The 25,223-nt window shown below is 36.6% G+C and overlaps 1 pseudogene; it reads right to left on the bottom strand.

Moving 5' to 3' along the window:
- Nucleotides 1–2,659: 2,659 nt before the first annotated feature.
- Nucleotides 2,660–25,223, bottom strand: part of LOC145715189 (EF-hand calcium-binding domain-containing protein 13-like) — a 98,954-nt pseudogene continuing 76,390 nt past the window's right edge.

Genomic DNA, 25,223 nt, shown 5'->3' with positions numbered 1-25,223 from the left:
GAACCAAAAGGAAAAAAAAAAAAAAAAAGGAGGGGGAGAGAGAAAAGGAAGAAAAAAAAAAAAACCCAATGCAAAAAAAAAAAAAAAAAAAAGTAGAAAAGTTTACAGCAGAAGTGACAGAGCCCAGAAATAAACCCCACATATGCTCAACTAATATTTGACGAGGCAGCCAAGAACATTCAATGGAGAAAGGATGGTCTCTTCAACAAATGGTGTTGGGAAACTGAATAACCACTTGGGATACTCCCCAAAATTACCTCAAAATGAATTAAAGATTTAATTGTAAGATCTGATACTGTAAAGAAAACATAAGGAAACAGCTTTCAGACATTGGTCTTGGCAATGATTTTTTGGACATGACACCAAAAGCACAAACAACAAAAGCAGAAATCAACAAGTAGAACTAGATGCAATTTAAGATTTTTCTTTTTTTTAATGTTTATTTATTTGTGAGAGAGAAAGACACAGAGCATGAGCAGGGAGGGGCAGAGAGAGAGGGAGACACAGAAACTGAAGCAAGCTCCAAGCTGTCAGCACAGAGCCCGACATGGTGCTTGAACTCAAGAATCATGAGATCAAGACCTGATGTCGAAAGCTTAACTGGCTGTAGTCGGACGCTTAACCGACTGAGCCACCCAGGCACCCCAGAACTACATTCAACTTAAAAACTTTTGTACAGCAAAAGAAACAATCGGCAAAATGAAAAGGCAACCTACAGAATGAGAGAAAATATTTGCAAACCATATATCTGATAAAGGATTATTATCCAAAATATATAACAAAGAATTCACACAGCTCAATAACAAACAAGCAAATGAACTATTTTAAAAATGGGCAGAGCAATAGAATAGGCATTTTCCCAAAGAAGACATCCAAATGACCAACAGGTGCATGAAAAGGTGTTCAACATCACTAACCATCAGGGAAATGCAAATCATAACCACAATGAGATATTGCTCAAACCCGTTAGAATGGCTATCATCAAGAAGACCGGAGATAAGGATTTGTGATGATGTGGAGAATGGGAACCCTCATACACTGTTGGTGGCAATGTAGATTGGTGCAGCCACTATGGACAATAGTATAGAAATTCCCCTCAAAATTAAAAATAGAACTACGATATGAACCATCAATTCCCCTTACAAGTGTATATTCAAAGGAAACGAAAACAGGATCTTGAAGACATACTCCTGTGTCTATTTCAGCATTATTCACAATAGCTAAAATATGGAAACAATCTAAGTGCTCATCAACAGATGAATAAACAGAGGTAGTGTGAAAATAGACAACAGAGTATTTTTCAGCCATGAGAAAGAGAGAAATCCTGTCATTTGCGACAAGATGGTAGGATCTTGAAGTCCTTATGCTTAGAGGAGATAAGCCAAAGACAAATGTTGTATATATCGCTAATATGTGGAATCTAAAAAAGCCGATCTCACAGAAAGAGAGCAGAATGGTGGTTACCAAGGACTTAGGGGGTGGGGTGATTGGGGAGATACTGTTAAAAAGTACAAATTTGCAGTTAAAATGAATAAATTCTGGAAATCTAATGCTGTGCTGATCTAATACTGTATTACATAATTGAAAGTTGCTAAGAGACTAGATCTTAAATGTTCTCACCACAAAAAAAGAAATTGTGATAATTACGTGATGTGATAGAGGTGTTAGATAACATTACAGTGATAATTATATTGCAATATATAAATGTATCAAATCAACACATTGGACACTCTAAACTTACATAATGTTATTATATGCCCATTATATCTCAATTTTACAAAAAGGAAAAGAAAAACTCTGTGGAGGTGGAGTGGGGGGAAAAAAAAGCTCTAAGTCACTAATATTGAGGATGAAAATGAAGGTATCATTACAGATGAAGCAGAAATCAAAAAAGATAAAAAGCAGATGTCAAGGACAACTTTATCCAATACATTTGAAAAGTCAGATGAAGTGGACAAATTCCTATAAAGACACAGCCTGCCAAAATTGACAGGAAAATAGAATATTTTCTTGGTAATACCATACAATTTCAGAAATTAAATCAATAATCCAGAATTTTTCCATAAATAAAACTCTAGGCCCATAAGGCTTCACCTGTGAGTTCTGCTTAACATTTGAGGAAGAAAAAAAATCTCTTACAGAGAATAGGAAAGTAAAGAATATTCCCCAACTCTTTTGAAAACGTAACAAAAATGATATTCAACAATACCAGTCATTAAAATAACGCAGTTATTTTGTACATTTATAAACATCTGCTTCCTTGAGCCAATGCCGCAGGCAACACCCCCTGAGGTATTCCTGGATATCAGCATAGTTTACCTTCCAAAGGGTTAACACGTGGCGAAGGGCCTCACGGACTCTGTTGTACTCTGTGCATGGCATTCTGACTGAATACTGCCCGTGCCAGTCAGTTCACAAAGTGACCTCATCTCCCAAGTACCACCACCCACAGGGATAAAGTAGGCCCAGACTCACCCATCTGTTCAGTTTCACAGAGCTCAGGCTTGGCACACTATGGTGGCACTGGTGCTCACCAGTCATCTCACTGCAGCGCCCCCCCCCCCCCCCCAGGGTGCCCTCCATTGCTGTATATCCCATCCATACATCTCCCATCCCCACTGGTAGATGATGGCCTTTACAACTAGATGCATTCAGACTACTAACCATGTTCAGGTCCATGTCTTAATACTTCATCAAGTAAAACATTAGCTGCATGAAAGTCATTGTTCATCAATAATGCCTTGAGGCTAGAGACATCAATTAGATCATTCTGGAGAATTTGAATAGTAATGAAGAGTAGCTGTGTAACTGAGAAAAAAAAAAAAAGAGCAAAAACGTGCTTCAACAGCAGAAATAAGAGTACATTGTTCACTTTCACTTAATGGGCTTGAGTTGCATAAAAGAACTTTACATGAAATTACTAGTAGTTTTAAAAACCATTGTGTAGGGGCGCCTGGGTGGCGCAGTCGGTTAAGCGTCCGACTTCAGCCAGGTCACGATCTCGCGGTCCGTGAGTTCGAGCCCCGCGTCAGGCTCTGGGCTGATGGCTCGGAGCCTGGAGCCTGTTTCTGATTCTGTGTCTCCCTCTCTCTCTGCCCCTCCCCCGTTCATGCTCTGTCTCTCTCTGTCCCAAAAATAAATAAAAAATGTTGAAAAAAAAAAAAAAAAAAAACCATTGTGTATTGTAACAGCTAGCAGTTACTGAACACTAAGTGCTGGAGACTCTTCTGAGTACTTCTACTTTACCTACTTAAGTCTATTATTACCTATAATAATTCCAAGATAGGCATTATTATCCCCATTTTTCAGATGAAGGAATTGAGGTTAGTGAGATTTAAAAAAAAAATTTAATGTTTATTTATTTTTGAGAGAGACAGACAGACAGACAGACCACGAGCGGGGAAGGGTCAGAGAGAGACAAAGATGCAGAATCTGAAGCAGGCTCCGGGTTCGGAGCTGTCAGCACAGACTCCAACGTGGGGCTCAAACTCACTAACCGCGAAATCATGACCTGAGCTGAAGTTGGGCGCTTAACCAACTGAGCCACCCAGGCGCCCCGAGGTTTGTGAGGTTAAGTGATTTACTAAAGAATACACTGGTATTAAGTGGCAGGGCCAGGATTCAAATCCAGGCACGATATTTCCAAAGCCCATGCTCTTAACTACTGTGCCTTTCAAGTAGACGTATGTAACTGGTCAACCATGATGCCTACAGCTACATAATACTTCATATGTGGACCCTGAAATAATTGTGAAGCATTACAAAGAAGTTTACATCAAAACTTTATTGCCTTATTTCACTTAAAGTTATGTTACAGAGACAAAATAAGAAGAAGAAGAAGGTGCTGTTTCTGTAAGTCGTGCTCTTTATATTTATCTTATAGCCCCACAAATCTTGACAGCCTTGGTCACTTTCCAATGCCTTCAAACAGTTGTGGTTGTTGATGCTGTTTAATTTAATCCACATTTTACTAGCTGTTCTCAGCAGGAGGGTTGGTTTCACATAAGCTACTCCATCATAGTCAGAAGTAGAACCAGGTAACTCAAGCTTTATAGGTAAATTTGATGCCCTGCTCTGGTTGAAAATTACTGTTTAGGTTATTACTTTACTACAAAGCTATAGTGATTAAGACCATGTGGCATAAGAATAAATAAAAATCAATGGAATGGAACTGGGAGTCTAGAAATAAATCCATACATTTCTGATCAATTGATTTTTTACAAGGATGGCAAAACCATTTATTTAAGGGGGAAAAGAATGATCTTGTCAACAAATGATGCTGGGGTAACTGGCTATCTGCATGCCAAAGAATTAAAGTGGACTCCCATCTCACACCACATACAAACATTAACTCAAAATGAATCAAAGATTGAAATTAAAAGGCTAAAACTATAAAATTCTTAGAAGAAAACATTAGTATAAATCTTAATGATCTTGGATTATGTTTAGACATGATATCAAAAGAAGTGACAAAAGAAAATATAAACTGGATTTCACCCAATTTAAAAACGTTTGTGCTTCAAAGGACACCACCAAGAAAGCGAAAAGACCCATAAAATTAGAGAAAAGATTTGCAAATCATCTATCTGATAAAGCTATAGTATCCAGGACATAAGAACCCTAACAACGTGACAAATAACCCAATTTTAAAATAAGCAAAGGGTACATATCTCTAAATGGCCAGTAAACACATGTAAAGATGTTCAAAGTTATTAGCCATCAGAAAAATGCAAAACAAAACCACGGTGAGATACTTGTGAGACTAGGCTAGAATAAAAAAGACAGACAATGTAACAAGTACTGACAAGGATTTAAAAACTTTTTTTTTATTTTTTAATGTTTTTATTTATTTTTGAGACAGAGACAGAGCATGAACGGGGGAGGGGCAGAGAGAGAGAGGGAGACACAGAATCGGAAGCAGGCTCCAGGCTCTGAGCCATCAGCCCAGAGCCTGACGCGGGGCTTGAACTCACGGACCGCGAGATCATGACCTGAGCCGAAGTCGGACGCTTAACAACTGAGCCACCCAGGCACCCCAGTACTGACAAGGATTTAAAGAAATGTACAATGCTGTTGGGAATGTAAAATGGGGCAGCTGCTTTGGAAAATGTTCCAGCAGCTCCTCAAGTTGAATGTAAAGTTACCACGTGACCCAGCAGTTCCATTCCTAGGTAGGTACCTGAGAGAAATGTAAATGTACGTCCACACAAAAACCTGTACTCAAAAAAATGTACACATGTTCATAACAGCATTATTCTTAGTGGCCAAAAAAGGGAAACAACCCAAATGTCTATGAACTGATAAATGGCCAAAGAAAATGTGGTATAACCACAGAATATTATTCTACCACGAAAAGGAATAAAGTACTCATTTATGTTATAATGCAGGTGAACCTTAAAAACAGTATGCTGGGGCGCCTGGGTGGCTCAGTCGGTTGAGCGGCCGACTTCAGCTCAGGTCATGATCTCATGGTTTCGTGGGTTCGAGCCCCATATCGTGCTGACAGCTCAGAGCCTGGAGCCTGCTTCAGATTCTGTGTCTCCCTCTCTCTCTGTCCCTTCCTCGCTCTCTCTCTCTCAAAAATAAACATTAAAAATTAAAAAAAAAAAAAACAACAGTATGCCAAATGAAAGAAGCCAGACACAAAAAGCCACAAATTATATGATTCTAGTTATATGATGTTCAAAAATCAACACAGATAGAAAGCAGACTAGTGGTTGTCAGTGGCTGGGGAGAGTGGGGAAATAAGCACTACAGGGTACAGGGGTTTTTTTGACGTGATGAAAATGTCTCAGAATTAGAGTGTGATGGTTGCACAACTTTGTGAATATACCAAAAACCACTGAATTGAACACCTTAAAAGGATGAGATTTGGGGCTCCTGGGTGGCTCAGTCGGTTAAGCAGCCGACTTCGGCTCAGGTCATGATCTCGCGGTCCGTGAGTTCGAGCCCTGCATCAGGCTCTGTGCTGACCGCTCAGAGCCTGGAGCCTGTTTCAGATTCTGTGTCTCCCTCTCTCTCTGACCCTCCCCCGTTCATGCTGTCTCTCCCTGTCTCAAAAATAAACATTAAAAAAATTTTTTTTTTAAAAAAAGGATGAGATTTTATGGTACGTGATTTATATCTCAGTAAAAATGTACATTTGATAAATAATGCCATTGATTATAAAGGTGTTCTAATTTTAGAGATATTCAAACGTGAAGAAAAAAAGACATTTGTTTCCCCAACGCATTTAGAAATACATTGTTGGCAGGGGTGTCTGCATTTGCGGAGAGTTCTTTGGTAGGTGTTCTCTGTAGACATGGGCGTTTAGGGAAAGATGCTGGTGTTGAAATGGTTTCCCTAATTTCAAGGAGCACGAGAGGAACTTTGGGGACAAAGACCAAGCAATTGTCTTTATGCAGCAGGGGCAAAATGATGTGGTTAGGCCACAGAAATGACATGGTAGTAAGAATGATACAGGGATTAATGGCCCAAGCATTTAAAGAAACTAGATAGATGAAGCTAAGATTTCTATAAATGAAATCAATGGCCAGTCCATTTGGGTAAACCTGAAAACTCCAAAGGCCTGTCTTGAGACAGCACAGAGGGTAGTGGTCCTTCACCCAATTTCCACACCTGATTTAATTCATAGATCCAGAACCCCTTGAGTGAAGAAAAATTTATCTCCTCTTGAGGAAGGACTTTATATTAACAGCAAAGGTATTTACTGTGTATCTTCTTCAACCCTGTTTTATTTCTTTTCCCTCCTTTATAACTTTGTCCCATTTTCACTTGTTTTTTTTTTTTTTTTTTATATCGCATAAGCTGCTTGAAATCCTTTTTGACACTATAGAGACTACAAATTAAACACTTGAAATCCATTTAGTGATTTTTTTTAAATGTGATTTCATTATCTTTATTTTACAGTCACTTCTTTAAACTGGAAGTATTCACTTACCTACGGACTCTTTGAAAGGTGGACTTCCTTTAATTCTTTCAAAGAAATCTTTTAAATTCACCTCATTATTATCTGGAAATATCAAAATCAAGCATATTGTCATTAAAACCCTGATACTCAGTCAGTACACAAAATAAAGGCTCTGATTAACAATACCTAAAATCTCATTCTACCTTATTTTCTCTCTCAAATGGCTGAAACTATTTCAATGTAATTTTTCATACTTTCAGGAACCACACCTATTGATCAGTTAATGATATTAATAGTTCACTTTTTTTGACTTCTTACTCAAAAGTAAGAACTTAAAATAACTTTTGAGTTCCTTATGTATACTAAGTATCCTTTTATGATGCTTCACATTTATTAACTAAAATATGCACAAGAATTCATTCTATAACATGCTTGATGTGCCTATCCTTAAAAGATGAAAGCAAAGAGAAATTAAATAACTTGTCTAGGTCACAAGAGCCAGAAAGTGCTCGAGGCTGTATTTGAACTAAGGCAGTCTAAGGCCAGAGGTGACAATGTTAACTATTGGGACACACACACACACACACACACACACACACACAGGAAATAAAATGCAGTAATGTAACCACAGCAGAAAATATAGGGCTATACCTACAATGAAAAGACTTTAACTTATAACAAAATGGCAAGCTGGGTAGCACAGGAATGATTACAAATTCCTAAAGATGCTGTATGAAATACTTTATTCTATAAATGCATTATCAAGTTGTATGAAAAGGAAATAATAAAACGTTAAGTGGGCACAGAGATCCAGAGGGGAAAACCAAGTGAATACTAAGCCTACAGCTATTTGGGGATACATATTAGATCCAAAAGCAGCAAGGTGCTTGATTTAAATGTTCATGCATATTCATAAAAGAAATCTTGGGTCCTGCTACACGGAGAGTTTGAATTTAGATACCAAATGAAACTGGGATGCTTAAAGAATTTCAATCCAGTGAAAGGGAGATTAAAATATTATATTCACTGGCCCATGTAAACACCAGGGTGACCTAAATCTTCCCAATTTTGAGAGGCAGTGGGTAAAAAAGATCACCTGTGAAAAATCTCCTGCAACTCATGTGGGCTTAGGGTCTAAATTTATACCACTCTCATGATATGAAAAACTCCAGGTCAAAACATAAAAATTGATTGAGGTCAATAATAATCTATGGCAAAAGCAATAACCAATCAATGCTGGGGAGGTACTCTTAAACCTAAGACATGCTCATGGGATTCCCATAGAAAAAACAAGCTGGTTAAGATAAACCCCAAATAAAAAGCCACCTAAAACTGGTAAAACTCACCAGCTTCTAGAAGTATTCCCACACGATTTGACACTTAAGAGTGGATGTAAATAGGAAAGGAGATCAAGTTCACAATACATGAAGTCAAAGATGGAAAACAAAGATAAATATGTGACCACTTGGAAACAATGATCAAGACTAAATAATTATTCTTCTGAGATGTAATGAAACCTTGGGTATTTCCTTTGGTTAAAAAAGCAGAATGGGACAAGCAAAATAAAAGGTGAAATTGGGTCTCCTCTGAAGAAAGACTGCAGATCAAAATGAAGCTGCTGATGTCATGTCTTTGTTTTATTACATAATGGTATTTTCCCACCCATGCTTACAAGAAATGAATGCTAATTATCTAAATAAGCATATGTAGAGTATGAACAGATAGATACGGTCAGTAAATAAATTAGCAGACTATTTTGGCTCTAATTTATATCAACCTAGGCCTCACTGCGACTGCCTTTAGCATTTTACCTCCATATAAAACACTCTAAAACTGGTTCCTATAAACAGGAAAAAATGAGCAGAATCTCAAGCCAAAAAAAATGCTCACCACCGATGTCACAATATTTAAGGGCTTCACTGACGTCCTCCTCAGCTAAATTAACATTCAAACTTTTCAGGGCATGCTCCAAGTTACGTATGCCAATCTTGCCATTATCAACACTTGTCAAGATATAAGCAGCTTCTTTAACTGCTACAAAGATAAATAAATATATATAAGATACTATTATTTTAAAAAATGCAAAATAGTTTGTCCAGAGTCCACTATAGGTGAACTCTCAATTTAAGTATATATATTTAACTAAAATCTCTGCAGAAAAAAAGCAAAGTATTTTCTACTTGTAACTGACAACCTATTTATTTCAAGCAGCATTTAAAAAAATTAAGGGCGCCTAGGTGGCTCAGTCGGTTAGGCATCCAACTTCAGCTCAGGTCATGATCTCATGGTTCCTGGGTTTAAGCCCCGCATTGGGCTCTGGGCTGAAAACTCAGAGCCTAGAGCCTGCTTCAGATTCTGTGTCTCTCTTTCTGCCCCTCTTCCACTTGTCCTCTCTCCCTCTCTCTCTCTCTCTCTCTCTGTCTCTTAAAACTAAACATTTTAAGAAAAGAAAAAATTAAACCAAAAAATTATATGCAGAATATGATGGGTTACCTGAATCCACTCATCCATTAAATACTGAGTAAGCTGTGACCCTTTCTTAAATAATAGTAACATCCTGTACATGTAGATCTAAAGACTTCTATCAACTGATGAAATAAACGAAAAAAAAATGCTAAAATTTGAGATTAAAGCTCTTGATCTCCAGGGCCACTACCAGTCTATATTGTGCTTTTGTGTGAATTGAAAAAAGGCACCCCTCTCTATGTATCAATTACAAAGAGGCATACCTTCCTCTAGGTAGCTGCAATCTAGCATTGGTGGTCCTAGCCTGGAGAGCACAGTGGAATGTAGAATGCATTTCAGTCTCTACTTGTACCCTCTCAACCAGGCATCTTTGTGCAAGCACAACCCATACAACCAAATGTAGTCCTGTTGATACCACACCAATTTAAAATATAAAACATGATCATTACTGGGAGTTTCAATTTTTTGTCAATACCATTTCTCACCCCATTTCTCTCTCAACCCCAAAACGAGTTGTCATGTATGTTTCCACAGTCCGAAAATCGTTGCATTATACTAACAGATCTAAACCTTCAGTTGGAAAGAATACCATAATACCATTTTAGACCTATATTCATTTTTACTAACATTTATTTTATAGCTACTAAGACCAACAATGAAAATTTCAGCCCTCTTAAAGAGTTTCCTTTAAATTCCTTGAAGACAGGGACTGAATTTGTCATGTCTGTAAATAAAATTATAATACATTATATAGTTGGTACTATGAGAAAAATGTGTGCCAGATATGAGCACTGAGCACTCAGATATAAAGCACTGAGACAGTTCACCTAACCTATAACTCTGAAAAGTCTTATGGGTTGAGGAGTGATGTTTGAGCTGAGTTTGGGGGGAAAATGTGAATTTGTTTGACAGAAAATATACAGAAAGGAAACAGCACATGCAAATATACGGAACCAAAAGCACATGGAAGATATGGAACCAATTTAAATTATAATAAGTAATATGGTTACAGAATAAATACAAATGCAGAAGTGATGAGAGATGAGGCTAATGAGATAAGAAGACAGATTTATTGTCATTCTTTAATTCCATAAATATTCACAATTATATAAGTCAATAATATAAAAGATTTGAAACAATGCCTAGCACAGTAAATATCATCTAATATTAGCTATTAAATTAGCTATTAATAAGGGGCTTCTGAAAGCCAAAATTGTGCTAGGATCTGGAGAAACAATGCTAGGACTTGTAGCAAAATGGAAACATGGTTCTTGGCCCAATGATGCTTCCAGGCACGTAAGAAAAAGAATCATTAACCAAATAATCAAAAATGTGACTAGAAAACAACCAGATTTTAACATGGGCAGAAGACCTAAATAGACATTTTTCTGAAGAAGACATACAGATGGCCAACAGACACACGAAAAGATATTCATCACCAATCTCAGGGAAATGCAAATCAAAATAACAATGAGATATCACCTTACACGTGTCAGAATGACTAAAATCAAAAACATAAGAAGTAACAAGTGCTGGCGAGGACGTGGAGAAAAAGCAGCCCTTGTGCAATGTTGGTGGAATGTAAATTGGTACAGCTGATGTGGAAACAGTATGGAGGTTCCTCAAAAAGTAAAAACAGAAATACTATTTGACCCAATAATTCCACTACTGGGTATTTACCCAAAGAGAACAAAAACACTAACTCAAAAAGGTATATGCACCCCTATATGTTTATTGCCGCATTATTTACAACAGCCATGATATGGAAGTATCTCAACTATCTATCAATAGGTGAATGAATAAAGATGTGGTATATTATGGAATTTGACAAAACCATGGAAAAGAATGAGATTTTTTTTGCCATTTGCAACAACATGGATGGACCTAGAGGGTATTATACTAAGTGAAATATGTCAGACTGAGAAAGACAAACACCATATGATTGCACTCATATGTGGAATCTAAAAAACAAATAAAAAAAAGAAAAGCAAAATCAGACCTATAAATACAGGAACAAACTGATGGTGGCCGGAGAGAAAGGGGGATAATGGGTAAAAGGGGTAAAGGAGAGTAGGAGATACAGGTTTCCAGGAATGTAATGACTATGTCATGGGAATAAAAGGCACAGGAAAGGGAATATAGTCAGTGATATTGTAATATTGTTGTATGGTGACAAATAGCTATGTTTGTGGTGAGCATAGCAAAATGTATAGAGAATCACTACACCTGAAACGAATATAACATTGTGTGTCCACCGTACTCAAATAAAAAAAGTTTAATGAGAAATTATATTATTTTGGTCTTAATGAATTAAGATAATTCAAAGTTCTCTAATATTTTTGCTACTTTTTTTCCTAAGTAAGCTCTACACCCAACATGGGGCTTGAACTCATGACCCTGAGGTCAAGAGTTGCATGTTCTACCAACTGAACCAGTCAGATGCTCCTACTTTTGTCACTATATAAGCTAAAATATATTGAGCATTTCTAGTGTCATTTAAAAAAATATTAATGGGTATTTATAGTATGAAGTAAATGCTATGAAAAAGACATAGTTTAATGAAAGCTTATAATAAAAGAAGCTGACCTCGACTAGCAGATAATGACAGGCTCCCTAGAGGAAATTGACATTCATTCAATTTTTTTTTTAATGTCTATTTTTGAGACAGAGAAGGAGACACAGAATCTGAAGCAGGCTCCGTGCTCTGAGCTGTCAGCACAAAGCTCAGCACAGGGCTCAAACTCACAGACTACGACATCATGACCTGAGCCAAAGTGAGACACTTAACCAACTGAGTCACCCAGGCACCCCATCACTCATTTGAAAGATGAGTAAACATTAACTAGGCAAAGAGTGTCAGGGAAAACTATTCCAGGGAACAAAATACGCAAAAGCTTTGTAGTTGGAGTTCTAAGGAAATGAAAGAAAGCCATTGTACTTGAAAATGCAGAAAGCAAGGGTAATGGTACAAAATTATACCAGAGAGCTAGGACATGCAGGATTTTGATCTTTAACAACAATGAAAAATGTTTAAAGAGTTGAAAATAGGGGGACATCACACAATCAGATTACTTTTTTGAAAAAAAAAAAATTACTCTGGCTGGAGTGGGAAGAATGGACTAGGAATCCATTGGCACCTGGCAATGATCCTAAAAAATAACTCCTTCATAGGGAATGCTTTCTTGTATACATATATAAAGTCCTTACCATCTGCTGTTGGTAGTTTCAGATTTGAAGACAAAGCCTCTTTCCTAAAGTCTGCAAATTTAAATAGAGAGATTATGCCATAAGGAACAGCATCCTGATTTTATCCAGTTTGGAAGAAAACCAATGGATAAATTACATACTTCATTTCTCAATAACATTTAGCATTGACCATCCCCTTCTTCTCAAAATCCTCCACTAGCTTCCAGAATAACGTTCTCTACTCATCTTCCTCTTACTTCTTAGACTCCATGGATTCGTCAAGCTCCACCAAGCTTCTTAAATGTGGCTGAGATTCTAATGTTACAAATGCTTCCTTTATCCCTAAGAGAACAGCTTAATCCCCAGGCTCATATATTCAATAAGGTGTTTAATTATTAGTCTGAATTGTCCTTTTTTAGTCCTGCCTGCCTACCTATCTATCTAATTCTGGAGCTTTTCCTAAGGACAAGGTGCAGTTATACGCTTCATCCTATACATTTTCTACACAAATGCAAATTGATACAGAGATCTATTTGAGGGACAAGTGATAGAAACAAAATATGTCCATTTGCATAGATGGACCACATCGCAGTTAGAGAGCAGTTTAGAATAACTCACAACTAGTACAGGTATTACCTTGAAGCAAAAGGAGGTTAGAATCAAGATACATTATATTTACATTAATTTTTAAAATGTGATCCAAGCAGGATTAAAAAAATATAACTAACCTATTAAAAAGTACTTTCAAAATAGTAGGTTTGGCAATTTTACAAGATAACTCTAAAACAGAATTTCTCAACCTGAGCAAAATTACATTTGGGGCCAGCTAATTATGTGGGGGAGTGCTGTCCTATACATTATAGGGTGGTTAGTAGCATCCCTCACCTCTACTCACCAGATCCCAGCATTCCTCCCCCATCAGTTTTGACAATCTAAACTGTCTTTGCAGATTGCCAGTTTTCCCTGAGACACAGATCTGATCTCATTTTTTAGCTGAAGTTAAATTTAAAGGCAGGGGATGGCTTTCCAAGTATTGATAAAACCCATCTGGGTATATCCCAGATAAGAATATGGATGGATCAGGTAAATTCTTTGTAAATAGAGCAAATAGCCAGATCAACACTTACACAGAATGTTATATAGACCAATGGTTTAATTGTTCAACAATAACTTGTATTTTTCAAAGAGCCTGTCACCTAAAAGAAAAAGAAAGCTAGACAACTATTAGGACCTCTCTAAAATTCATAAAAGGAAAGGGATTAACTTTGAAATGAAATTACTCTAGAAAGAAACATTTTAAAGCCATATGACAACGTATATAAATACTTTCAGACCAAGTTTACAATGCAGTCCAAGAGATCATCCAGGAATTTGATACTGTAATAACTAAATCTCCGTGAATATAGAATATAAGATATATCTCTAAATCTGATCTGTAGTAAATTGCATTTCAATACATTTACAGTAGTATTTAGGAACTAAGTATTAAGATTTAATTAATTAGTATTTGGTAAAATATTTTAAAACCTTGGATAAAATTTTAGAAGAAATTTTTATTACAAGTTGCTGGTTATCTGCTCAATCAACTCACCGTCGAGCAAGGAATCATCCAACACTTCTTGAAAACTATTATCAGTGAAATAAATTCTATTGGTGTTTCCAAGTACATCTGCATAGTTGTCCTTGCCAGACTGATCACTTTCTTCCATACATTCCAATGTACCGATGATGTCATTCAATACTACAAACACAGAGAATATACATGCAACATGTAATTCAGTCCATGGATCTAAATTTTTGGAACATAACAGTAAAACTGATGGATTCTTCCAGTTTTGCACTGTCCAAAATGGCAGCCACTACCCACATGTGGCCATTTAAAAAGGTAGAGCAATCCGTTCTCCACTATAGTTTTCTATAGCCCCTTATCTTTATTCTTAAAATTATTTTGTTAAAACTCTGGGTTCTGCGTGGGCTATTCCTTTATGAACAAAAAAGTATGCCAAAGTTTCTCTAGTGATTCTATTAACGAGCTCACCATTTCATAAAAAATACCCTCCATTCGTCACACCTGCTCCCAAACTCCAATCCTTCCCTTTCTACTTTCTTTCCCTACACCCCTTGCTCCTGTCAGCTCACTTTACCCAATTTAGAGAATCAGCAAAGCCTATTATGTTTAGCATGATAATATCAAACATCTGAACTAGGAAATCCATGACTGACCACCCCCCCCTTAATTAAAACAAACAAAAACCTCTTCACATTTCTAAAGTACATGTCTAAAAAAATAATCTTTCAGAATTCATTAAGAGAAATATATAATAAATTACTTTAAAATTAGCTAATTTATGTGAAAGTATAATTTAATATATTATGTTGTTCCATGAGTTAGTCATTAGTCATTGGTAAGAAGTTTCAAAAATAGGCCATGTGAGGAATGGTTGAAAGGAAATCTGAGTCCAGAGAAAAGATGATTCAACATAAAAGAAAGAAAATATAAGAGCTCTCCTCCCATCCCTGGAGGGCTACTGACGGGGAAGAGTCCAAATGTTAAGTTTGGGAATGGAATTATAAGGCAGGATTTCCATCAAATATGTGGAACAATTGACTAGTTCTACAGCTGTCCAAAAATTATGGAATGCGCTGCTTCAAAGAGTCATAAGGATTTCCAAGACAAACAGTAGGATGAGTGTCCCTTACGATTAGCCTGTCCCTGAAGCCCACTAATGTGTTTTTTTAATTTTTTTTTAATGTTTATTTCTGAGACAGAGAGAGACAGAGCATGAGTGGGAGAGGGGCAGAGAGAGAGGGAGACCCAGAATCTGAAGCAGACTCCAGGCTCTGAGCTGTCAGCACAGAGCCCGACACGGGGCTCGAACTCACAAACCGCGAGATCATGACCTGAGCCAAAGTCGGACGCTCAACCAACTGAGCCACCCAGGCACCCCTAATGCGGTTTTTAAATAAACATGTAAAAATCGAAAAAACTCCGTATCTAATTAACACAGAAACTATCAAATCCTCTACTATAGACCTCATTCTCTGACCACAGTAAACTAAAAATAAACAACAAAGAGAGGACAATAATGAAATTCAAATTCAAATTTAAAATTTTTAAATTCATTTAAAATTTTTCAAATAATTGCTTTCAAATTTAAGGTTTTTCTCTTAGGCAACTCTTACATCAAGGAGAAAATCAAAATACAACTGAATATGCTTAGAAAAAAACAAGAATAAAGACTTTGATAAACCAAAGTCTTACTGAAATGAAAATTGATAGTCTTAAACATTTATTTCTCAGTAAGAAGAAAAAAGTAAGTTCATAATTTAAACAACTTAGAAAAACTACAAAATGGACAAAAGGGAACAATAGAAAGGACATCCTAAAGATAAAAGCAGAATTTTTTTTTTACTACAAATAGAAACACTAAAGATAAATCTAAGATGTAGAGCTTTAAAAAGAGAGATAATTAAAAGATCTGCTAGGAAATCTAGAAGAAGATATATATATATATATGTGTATATATGTGTGTATATATACACACATATATACACACACACACACACACACAAATATATATATACAAATTTAAGAATGAGAAAATAACCAGACACAAAAAAATCAAAAGAATTATCACTGCATAGGATTGTACTAATATTCCCAAAAAACACTTGAATAAAATAAATTTCCTAGGAGAATAAAAATTACCAAAACTGACAAAATAAAACAGAGGATGGCAATAAGCAGTCCACCAAAATCAAAGTCAAAGATGAATAATAAACTAGAAAAAAAATGGCAATAGACAAGACAGAACATTAATGTCCCTTATATATAAAGAGCTATTTAAAAAAAAAAAAGAGCTATTTATAAATTCATATGAAAAAGACAATCTAATTAAAATAAAAGAAAAGCATATTCAACAATCATATGAAAAATGTTTTACCTCACTAGTCATTAAAGACATGCATATTAAAACAATAATAGAATTCTTTTACCAGCAGAATTTTCAATAAATAATATCCATTACTGATAAAAGTGTGAATTTTTACAAACTTTTTGGAGGATAATTAAGCAGTAGCTGTTAACATCTCACATCTGCATATATTTCAGTCTAGCAGTGTGACTTCTGAGGGTTTTATCCCCCAGGAGAACTTTATGCACATATATACATACAACAATGCTCATCAAAATGTTTCAGTGGTGAAAAATTGGCAAATTTTCAGATTTTTAATTGGCAAATATCATCAAAAGTGTTGTGGATAAAATGACAGTACATCCCCCAAATGGAATATTATTGCAGTCTTTAAAAAGAATGAGGTTGCGGGGCGCCTGGGTGGCGCAGTCGGTTAAGCGTCCGACTTCAGCCAGGTCACGATCTCGCGGTCCGTGAGTTCGAGCCCCGCGTCAGGCTCTGGGCTGATGGCTCGGAGCCTGGAGCCTGTTTCCGATTCTGTGTCTCCCTCTCTCTCTGCCCCTCCCCGGTTCATGCTCTGTCTCTCTCTGTCCCAAAAATAAATAAAAAAAAAGTTGAAAAAAAAAAAAAAAAAAAAAGAATGAGGTTGTTTATGATACAATGGAACATGGAACAATATCTAAGATACACTGTTAATTTCTTTAAACCTGCAAGTCATGGAATATTATGGACATGGTAATTTTATTTTAAATTTTTTTTTTAACGTTTTATTTATTTTTGAGACAGAGAGAGACAGAGCATGAACGGGGGAGGGGCAGAGAGAGAGGGAGACACAGAATCGGAAGCAGGCTCCAGGCTCTGAGCCATCAGCCCAGAGCCTGACGCGGGGCTCGAACTCACCGACCGCGAGATCGTGACCCGGGCTGAAGTCGGACGCTTGACCGACTGAGCCACCCAGGCGCCCCCATGGTAATTTTATTTTAATTAGTTAATTATTAATTAATTGATTGATTTATTTAGAGAACAAGCAGGGGCAGAGAGAGAAGAAAACAGAGGATCTGAAGTGGGCTCTGTGCTGACAGCAGAGAGCCCAATGTGGGGCTTGAACTCACAAACCATGAGATCATAACCTGAGCCAAAATCAGACATTTAACCAACTGAGCCACCCAAGTGCGTCTAATTTTTAAATAATATCAGAATACACAAATATTCATAGATTCAAATAAAAAAGGCTAAAGGGATATTTACCACACTTTAACAGGGATATTTCCAGAAGGTGACATTACATGAGCCTTGCACTTTATATCTCTTACATTTCTGGTCACTAAATTTTTTTATAACAGTTTCAAAATTACCATTATTATATAATAAAATGTCCTTACTTTAGCTATTGGAAAACATCATAACCTTGTCATTTTCCCAATCTTTTCCATTCAAATACAAATTCTTAAATGAAAAACAAATGTAATCAAGTTTGCCATAACTGGAAGAGTTCAAATGTAGATGAAACAAACATTTGGCACAGATACTACAAAGAAGATCTGAGCACCAAATATAATGTTTGGCTACGTGACCTCTGAATGAGTCCTGTGTTGTTTGCCATTCAACAGTTTTACCATAAAGTTCTTACCAACAAAAGTGGAAAATTTCTGAGTGTCCTTCAAAGCCCTCATACAGTCTTTAACATTCACCACGTTGTCATCTGTAAGAGAGAGAGGGGAGGGGAACAGACAAGAATCCCTGGAAAACGTAATATTAAAAAGCTCATATGAAAATCAAAACCAGCATACAATTTCTTTACTTTACATACAAGATACTTGGGATTCATTTTCACCCACTGTGCCTTGCAATTAACCTTACAAGATTGTAGATACGCTAGTTCTGATTCTACCTGTAAGGCAACTAACCTACTAAGAAAGTTGTAAGTCCAATAACTTTACTTGGTACAAACCAGCAAAGCTAGGTTTTCTATTCACAGAGCTGGAATTTCCAAACTATGTGTTAGTCACTAAATCAAGATCTATCTAAAGAGAGTGGATACCAATGAGCCCACTCCCCCACAAAATTTCTACCTGCTTGCTAAGAGTATTCTCATTAACTGTAAAAAAGGACTTTAAAAGAAAGTCTCCTCTTTAAGGACATTTACAGCAATACAAGCAAATACCTATAGATATTAGCTCAAAGGAGCCCTATTCGCTTGAACAAAAACCTTGCACACTTTCTTCAGTTACTCCTACCCAAAACAAAAAAAATGGATAATAATATTTAAATGCTTACCAGAAACAAGATCTGACTGAAGAATTTTCTCTACCTCTTCTTCAGGTGACTTAATCCCAATATTGCCTAGAAAGCTCTCCAAGTTCTTCCCAGATATCATGTCACCTTCAAGCCCATCAAGAGCTAAGACAATGTCTTGTAACTCTAGAAACAGAAAAAAGTGATTCGGTAATTGAACTAACCTCTGACTTCAAAAACAACAGTAGCCATCACTCAAGACTTTTGTCAGTGGTAGTCCATGAGTTATGATCACCTCTTGAATAAGAAATCTCAGTGAAGAATCCAGCCCTCAGGAAATTCTAAGTCCAGCAAAACAATATGCTTGGTCTGCCATGTTTCTTTGGTGCTAATATAAAATTGGCACAACCAAAATGGTTGCTATGGCTGAATTTTTCACTGCAATGACACAAAGTAGTTATTTTAAACTAGAGCTCTAATGGTAGCAAACAAAATTAACTCATCCTGGTGGAAGTGAAATAGATTTCAGAATCATGAGAAATGTAAAATTGTAAACACAAGTATCACAAAGACTCACTCACCTTTTCTTTTCAATTCTACCAAGATCCAGTTGTACTCTGGCATCTGGAATTTTGCTTTATTTCCAGCCCTTTCAAAGGAGGCAGTGTTAAGTACATTCAAATCCTGGCTCCAGGATTTGTGACCTGAAACTATCTGACCTTGAGCAAATTATTACTATTTAACCCCTCTATCAAATTCAGTAGTCTTATATCTAAAATAATTTAATAATACTATCTACCTCACACAGTTAATATGGAGATTAAATATATGATGTATGAAAAACACTTAAAACAACATTAGGTATATAGCAAACACTAAGTGTCATATTAATAGCAATAAAGTTACTATTATTATTATTATTATTATTATTATTATTATTATTAAGCCTTCAGGAATAGCTGCAAACAGTAATCACAGCTTCTTAGTACCTTCGATCCCGCTTCACTTTCTGTCCCCCTAACATCTCAGCGAGGCAACTGCAAATGACAGTCACCTAAAAACCTGTATCAGCTCTGCTTGTTTTACCTAAAGCTTGGTTCCCTTTAAAATATGGTTTCTTTGCACAGACACCTTAAGAGGAGTCTGCTCATCCTCCCATGCTCCACATAGGACCAGGAAGCAGAGAAACACTCCTAAGATTCTGCTGTCTGGCTATTTTAGTTCCACCTTCAATCAAACCTATCCCTCCCCTGAGATTCAGGCCTGTCATTGACCTACACTACCCTCCGGACACCATCATCTACTGACTTTCTGATCACTCTTTCACCTTCTTGGAGGATCTTTGGTCACCCTGCTCATAATCCTCCCTCAGCCCCATTTCCCATTATCATCTGATGACAATAAGAATGACCTTGACCTCTCAACTCCAAAAACTTTCACTTCCTTTCCAAAGTCATCCAGATCAATGGCTATCCTTAATCCTCATCAATACCTAGAACTGCCTGCCCAACCTCTAAAATCTTCAACTACAAGATCAGACACTGACCATAATCCCTTAAAACTGTGTGTATACTGAAGGAAAGCATAGAACTTGATCCACAATATGCCTGTTTTCTCAGCCCCTCCAAGTTTGTCAACAAATAGTCCAGGCACAGTGAACTAACCTTATCAGTCAGTAATGAAGGGAACAGTCTGAGCATATGACAGTCAACCTTGCAAGGAGACTTTTCTAAAAAGAGCAGTTTCAGGCCTGCTATGTTAACACTTTTCTTCCAGGGTGGCCCTTCCTCACTCTTCCCTGTAATTATTGGCCTTTTCTTGCACTGGCTGACAGATTCCAGTGTCAACCCCCAATCATTATGACCAGCTCCCAGATTCAGGTACCTAAACTACACCTTTCTCCTTTTTCACTGTTCTCCTTTCTCAATGGTTTAGTTTCCATTTTTTTTTTCCTTCCTCCACATAAAAAGTTATCTGTCCTGAATACCAGTCTTTCTGAACTCTGTTTTCTGATTTCAAAATTAACTACCATTTACCAAGTATATAGTATGTGCCTAATAATTAGATTATGTGCTTTATATGTGTTTTTGCAGTTGATCCTGACAACTCTAGGAGAAACGTGATTTTATTAGCTTCCTTGTTTTAAAGATGAGGAAACCAGAATGACCTACAGAGACTACCCAGCTGGTAAGTCAAAAACCCACAAACCACCATGTATCAAACTCCATAGCCCATGTTCTTTTCTACCTGTGTGCATTGTTTCCTATAGCACGGCTAATCTATTTCACTATACTATATTGATGCTAATTATGTTACGTGACCCAGGTAACATATTTATATGTCAACAGGGAATTATTAAGTACTTTTCTTAACCTAAAAGAGAAACAATGATGTTAAAAATTTTATACCAGGGCAGAGTGGTTATGAAAAATCTGAAAAGTATCTATCTACTTCTTTACACCCAGAAATGACTCCGCTTCCGTTTTCCTAAACATATACCTATGTTGTTATTCTTCTCCTGACAGCGCTCATTGACCAAACAGTCATTTGAATGTTATTCAAATAAATTACCAGTGATAATTAAGTTTTAAACTTATTTTCCCAATAGAAAAGTACACAAACTCCATGAGTATGATCTCCATTGGTTTTAGGTCTATGATTTAACTTTTAAGCAAAAATGGAAGTCAAGTGGTAGGAAATAGCCATGGTACCAAAATGCACATGGTCACTCTTGTATGTTAACAAAATCCAAAGAAAGGAACATGAGGAATGTCTACTAAAGGAAGAGGTAGAAGATTTCTGAGAAATTCTATAATATATAAGCCTTTACACAGGGTAGAGTCCTAAGTCTGAGGCTAAAAATGGTATAGAAAATTTTCATATCTGAAAAATTGTAAAGCTAGTATCTGACTTTACATAAAGTCCAGAACAAAACACACACACACACACACACACACACACACACACACACAAATAACAACAACAAAAAAAGGGATTTAAAATAGGTTACACAGGCCCCATTCCAGAAAAAGGCATTTTTCTTTCATCATGGATGCTGCCAACTTTTAATCAAAATCAAGTTTTGCCTGCCTTAAAACAGATCAATGCCAACATGGTAAGCAGAAATTAACAGAACTAGAAATTCTAAAAAACAAAACACAAAGACATCCATTCAATAAAAGTAAATTTAACAGTCACAAATAATTTACTAGTTACCTTTTAACCTGGAGGCATCACGAATATCCTTTACCACTTGTCCAAATTCTTCTATTTGTACTTCATCATCTTCTGCAAGAAAAACATTTTTTTTCAGTTTATTTATTTATTTTGGGGGGGGGGGAGGGGAAGAGAGAGAGGGAGAGAGAGAATCCCAAGCAGGCTCCATCCTGTCAGCACAGAGCCAGACAAGGGGCTCGAGTCCACGACTGTGAGATCATGACCTGAGCTGAAATCAAGAGTTGGACAGTTAACTGATTGAGCCATTCAGGCACACCCCCACCCTCCCAGCCTTTTTCCTTTTTTAACATACACCATGGTCAAAAAGAGGATCCTAGGTCTGGAATGCTTACGTTCTTTCTCACGTTTCTAAAGCTCTGTTGAAATACTTAAGCAGTTCACTTGGTCATTTCCCCCACTTTATTCAGAGAAACTCAACTTTTATGATTTATATATTGAGGGACTCTGTAAGATTTCATTTAGAAGAAAAGGATTCTACTGCTTTACCAGCACCAAATATAAATACAAAACCAAAAATAACAAGGTTCAAAACTTTGCAAACCACTGCATTAAAATAGGAATTAAATCACATTGTACTGAAGGTCCAATAAAAGGTCTCAGTAAAAGAGAGGGAAAAAAATCGCTATTATCAGGTAGTATCATATTTTCATCAACCCTCTTCATCTCAAATATGTTAATAAACAAAACAACCAACACACTTAAAGTTCAAAATTACCAGTCTCACTTAAACAGGAGCTTAATGAAGAAAAAGGGGTAAGTAATCCTCACAGGGAAAGACAGTTCTTTGACAAAGACCGTAGACAGCATGCTCTTGTTACGAGGCTAGTTTTGCATAAACATTTCACATAAAAGAGTGTAACAGTACATTTGTAACTTCAAGGTATGAAAAATACGAAGGAGTGGAAATGTTCACCTGTGGTTGTGTACTACCTGTCTCCTACATGCAGAACATCAGCAGTAAATAATAGTCTTATTTGAAAAACTGTAGAGGTGCCTGGGTGGCTCAGTTGGTTAAGCGTCCGACTTCGGCTCAGGTCATGATCTCATGGTTCATGAGTTTGAGGCCCACAACGGGCTCTGTGCTGACAGCCCAGACCCTGGAACCTGCTTCTGATTCTGTGTCTCCCTCTCTCTCTGCCCCTCCCCCCACTCCTGCTCTGTCTCTCTGTCTCTCTCTCTCTCAGAAATAAATGCTAAAAAAAAATTTTTTAAGAAAAATTATAGTCCATGGTCTTTGTTTTACTTTGTAAACTCATTTTTGTTTTGTTTGAATCTTTTTTTACTTGCTAACTTAGTAGTGGTGGTGGCCACCACAAAGTCTATTTTACAGTATGGATATCTGAAGTCATGTTAATAAAAAAACGGGAATAGATCTCTTAACATTTCCTAACAGTCCCCTCTGTGTTCACGGGATATGCCATTTTCCAGTTACATGTTACACAACTTGAAGGTAATCAATGCATATTTGATCAATTTAGAGTAACAATAAATTAGATATTAACATTTTTTCTGTTGGACAACCAAACAATCTGAGGTTTCTTTATATTTTCTAAGTGTATATATTGGCATATCAACCAAGTACAAGATACAAGGAAAAAAAAAAGATTGACGAAAGGCAGACCGACAGTCTTATGTATCTTTTAATTGTAATATTTGGAATACTTACCATCCACTGTTGTTAATTTCAGCACAGCTAGGAATTCATTTTTTTTCAAGTTACTATTCAAGTTAGACAGAGTGGTCCACAGGTGAGAAATCTTCATCTTCCCTTTGCTGAGATTATGGAGGTTTTCAATAGCATCAGGCAATACTGAAAGGTAGATCACACACAAGTTTTACAACACCCTTGTCCAAGAAGTTAGTACAGTTAAACTATTACCTGGAACAGTCAGGAATTAAGGTTTTTATGGCTAAGAAGAATAACAAATACGTTATAAATGATTGCCAATTTTCAAATATTAAAACACAATAAAATATTGAACACCAAAATTAGTGTTTCTTTGAGGATTCTGAAATATTTCAAGAACTTATAGTGACCCACTGCTGAATAACCAATATAAAGAGTCATTTTCATTGACTTATAGATTTACAGAAGTCTGAATTCATAAACAACTCCAACTGATTAAACCATGAATTAAACCATAAAACCAAAATAGCTTTTGCTCTACATCTCCCCCGAACATCGTTCCCTGGATCTTACTTTCTCTTCAATCTACTACTGCAGACCATGGAAAGAAATTTTGTGGGGTTTTTTGTTTTGTTTTGGTTTTGGTTTTAATTCCAATGGAAAACCTTTGGAAGGTTTAAGGGGCAGGGAGTGAAATTATCTCATTACCAATGTGTAAAAGGATCACTCTACTACTGTATAGAGAACAGACTCTCTGGAAGATCAAGCAGTTAGGAAGCTAGTTCAGAGAAAAAGATGACAGTGGCTTCAGCAAGGGTAACAGTGATGAGAACAAGAAGTGGACAAACATAGGACGTGTTTGGAGAATAAAACTGGAAGTATTTTTAAAATTTTTTTTTAATTTAAGATTTTATTTTTAAGCAATCTCTACACCTGATTGTGGGGCTCAAACTTACAACCCAGAGATTAAAAGTCGCTCGCTTTATCAACTGCACCAGCCAGGTGCCCCAAGACTGAGAGTATTTACTGATGAATTGAATGAGAAGCTGGGGCCATGAAGAACTCCTAGGTTTAGAACTTAGCAGCTGAGTGGACAGTGGTGTCGAAAACTGAGGTAAGAGAGCCTAGGTAAAGAATAAGATCGTTGGACAGCAAGAATTCTTTTTTATACATATTAAGTATGAGATACATGGGGAGTCAAAAGAACAGCAATATTATTTAAAGCAATAAGATGATTCGGGAAGAGGCTTAGAGAATGGGACTCAGAATGGATCCTGGGATCATGCTAATATAAAATCCAGTCAGAAAAGAAGGAGCCAGAAAACAAGACCAAAAAAGAGCTAGGTCTACAATGGAATATTATTCCGTTATGAGAAAGAAGGAAATCCTGACATTAGGGACAAAAGAGTGACAAGCACTATGCTTGGTAAGATAAATCAGAGAAAGACAAATACTTATAAGGTCTCACATCTGAAAAAGCAGAACTCAGAAACAGAGTAGAATGGTGGTTACCAGGAAATTAGGAAGAGGCTGGTCAAGGGTACTAATTTACAATTAGAAGATGAATAAATTCTGGGCATCTAAGGCACAGCATTGTGATTATAGTTAGCAATACTATATACTTGAATGTTGCTAAGAGAATAAATCT

This window comes from Panthera onca, assembly GCF_046562875.1.
Source record: "Panthera onca isolate mPanOnc1 chromosome E1 unlocalized genomic scaffold, mPanOnc1 haplotype 2 h2.Chr16_ul_7, whole genome shotgun sequence".
In the NCBI taxonomy this organism is placed as follows: Eukaryota; Metazoa; Chordata; class Mammalia; order Carnivora; family Felidae; genus Panthera; species Panthera onca.
The sequence above is the reverse complement of the archived record's forward strand: the minus strand, read 5'-3'. Positions and strand labels throughout refer to the sequence as shown.